We start from the raw sequence: 3,282 nt of genomic DNA, 5'->3' as shown, positions 1-3,282 counted from the left end.
TCCAACATATCAAGTGATCCAAATCTTCTATAGTGGTTTGAGCTTTCAAGGTAGATCGAGCCTAGATGCCGGAGCCGGAGGGCCAATCATGAACAAGACGGAAGAAGAGGTTGTGGATGTAATAGATGATGTGGTAAGGAATTACATGGATTGGCATGATGTAGAGAGGGAATCGGTAAGCACAAGTTGCTCAACCGATCAATCTTATGTCATCAACGAATTGTCCGCAATGGTCTCGGAGTTAGGAAAGGAGGTGAATTCTCTCAAGAACAAGCTCGAGAGTCCTTCACAAGCTTCTAGTCTTCCCTCCCAATTTAAGGGGAGAGGTACATCTTCCTACTCTAACCCTCGTTTTGCTTCTTGTTGCATGATTAGAGAATGCTTGGTTTGTGATATGTGTGGAAAGAATGATCATGATGCTTCTAATTGCTCCAATGTTCCTTGTGATAGATATGATGGATATGAGAATGTGCATGTGAATTGTGATGATAATAATGATTTTGGACCTAGATTTAATGCTCAAAAGATTGTTGGGAATAGGAATTATCACAATAATGGGAGCTACGATAATTACAACCAAAAGAGTGGTAATGGTAACCGTGTGACCCAAGAATTTTGTGGTAACCATAACAACTTTTGTTGTAATGATCAAAGCTATGGCCAAGACTATGGGGATCATAACCAAGGTTATGGTAAACATAATCAAAATTCCGGCCAAAATCATGGTAAGGGTAATTGGAGTAATCAAGGTAGGGGAAATTTTCAAAATGATGTTCAAAGAGATACCCCACCCCAAATTACTCCAAAGACTCAAAGTCAAGGTGATGATTTCTTTACTCAACAATCCCAATTGAATAGGCTAGAAAATTTCATAATGGATCAATCTAAGATGTTGAATGAATTCACATTGTCTTGTACTAAAATGTTTGAGGTCATATTTACTCATGGAAAGATTCTTGAGAACCAAATTGTTCAACTAGCCAACCCTTTGAAAGATTGTGCTAGTCCATCTCCTTTTCCCTCACAAGAAGTTGATTCTAGGGAACCGATGTGTGCTATGACCACTAGGAGTGGTAAGGTCCTTAAAGAGAGTGCTCCTAGGAAGAGTAAGGAGAGTGAAATGGAGAATGATTCGAGTGAAGAGAATAAGAATGAAGAGCCTAGCAAGATGAGTGAGGATTCCAATGATAAGCCTAAGGAGAAAGAGCGGAAGCAAGATGAGGTTTACAAACCTAGACTTCCTTACCCCAAAAAGCACAATAGGCATAATAGGATCTTCTTTTTGATTTCAATACAAGTTTGATTCAAGTTGATTTCATTTGTTTTCCATGTTATCGATGATTGATTGTAGTTTAATTGAATTTTGATTGATTTTGATTGATTGTTGGTTTAATCTTTGATTTCAATTATGTTGATGATGAAATTGATGATTGTTGTAGTTTTGATCTTGATTCCTATGGCTAGTGAGTAGTTTCCTAGCTAAGGAAATGGTGAAGCATGTTTGAATAATGGATTAGAGTAATTTGGGGATAATTGATGGAGTTGATGATATGATTAAATTTGGTTGATAATTCATGTGCATGTGTGTGATTAATTGAGGTTTGGCCATCTTTGATTATTGCACTAGATTGCATTGTGAGCTTGCTATGATACAGACCATTGATTAGTAACTTGCAATTTCACGATTGAGGTGCTTTATGACAGTCCCTAGGTAGTGTTTAGCGTAGTTGACGCTAGTTAGACCTCTAGGTGAACCATCTTGGTATGCTCTTTTGGATACATGATGATCTTCCTTCATATCACTTGACTTAGTCGGTTTAACCTCCCAAATTACCATTTTCCATTACAATTACATGTGGATCCATTGCCCTAGTGTCTTTAGATTGATTTCATATATTTTCTTGCATCATTTAGCTCTAGCTCTAGTTTCCTTCATAAACCCCTTTTACTTGACTTCGAAATAGCTTGACTTAGGCATTGTGCATTTGACCTCCATTCCTTTGGGTTCGACCTTGACTTACCACTACACTAAATAGGGGTTTGTTAAGTTACAAATTTTTGTTTGATTGGGTGGGGTGGTAGCCCAACGACCTACCGTTCTCCTTCCCATCAAAATGGCGCCGTTGCCGGGGAATGGTGCTTTGAGTGCATGTTGTTGTTGAGTCTATTTCATATCATTTGCAAAATACAAAAAGATTTTACATTTAGGGCTACACTTGTAGCCGTGCTACTTATATTTTCTTTGAGTTTTGTATGCATAGGTCCCGAGATCGCTCATTTGTTCCCTTTGATCCGGAGATTGAAAGAACTCTCTCAAGGAGGAGAGTAGCAAACAAGACTTTGGATTATAGTTCCTCAAGCGAAGAAGATCGAGATTGAACAAGAGCAAGTCATGGAAGAACAACCAAGAGTTGCCTTGAAAGAATTGGGAGTACCCGGTGCATATAGGTTCGAGAGCGGCATAGCTCCACCTACAACACCGGCAAACGACTTTGAAATTCGGCCGGCAATGATCACCCTAATGGAGAGGAGACAATATAGTGGGGCAAAGAATGAGAGCCCATTGAACCATCTTAAGGAGTTTGAAAAATATTGCAACACTATCAATGTCAATGGAGTTTCTCAAGAGTTTATCCGCCTTAAGTTGTTCCCTTTCTCTCTCATAGGAAGATCTTTGGAATGGTTAGACAAAAAAGTGAAGCCCAATTCCTTGAAGACATGGGATGATGTCACAAAATCTTTCTTGTCCCGTTTCTAACCACCAAAGAAACGGCGGAGGCTAGAGCCTTAATCCAAAGTTTTAAGCAATTGCCTAGAGAGAATCTCTATGAAGCATGGGAGAGGTACAAGGACTACCAAAGGGAATGCCCTCACCACGGAATTCCAACATATCAAGTGATCCAAATCTTCTATAGTGGTTTGAGCTTTCAAGGTAGATCGAGCCTAGATGCCGGAGCCGGAGGGCCAATCATGAACAAGACGGAAGAAGAGGTTGTGGATGTAATAGATGATGTGGTAAGGAATTACATGGATTGGCATGATGTAGAGAGGGAATCGGTAAGCACAAGTTGCTCAACCGATCAATCTTATGTCATCAACGAATTGTCCGCAATGGTCTCGGAGTTAGGAAAGGAGGTGAATTCTCTCAAGAACAAGCTCGAGAGTCCTTCACAAGCTTATAGTCTTCCCTCCCAATTTAAGGGGAGAGGTACATCTTCCTACTCTAACCCTCGTTTTGCTTCTTGTTGCATGATTAGAGAATGCTTGGTTTGTGATATGTGT

General features: G+C 39.8%; 1 non-coding gene across 1 annotated transcript; it reads right to left on the bottom strand.

Moving 5' to 3' along the window:
• Nucleotides 1-2,776: 2,776 nt before the first annotated feature.
• Nucleotides 2,777-2,882, bottom strand: LOC145606419 (small nucleolar RNA R71). Its single transcript, XR_014105298.1, has one exon. It is a non-coding gene; the product is annotated as a small nucleolar RNA R71 (small nucleolar RNA).
• Between the last annotated feature and the right edge of the window lie 400 nt (nucleotides 2,883-3,282).

Source organism: Chenopodium album, chromosome 22 (genome assembly GCF_948465745.1).
Source record: "Chenopodium album chromosome 22, dcCheAlbu1.1, whole genome shotgun sequence".
Taxonomy (NCBI): Eukaryota; Viridiplantae; Streptophyta; class Magnoliopsida; order Caryophyllales; family Amaranthaceae; genus Chenopodium; species Chenopodium album.
Note: the sequence above shows the minus strand (reverse complement) of the source record. Positions and strands in the feature narration are given on the sequence as shown.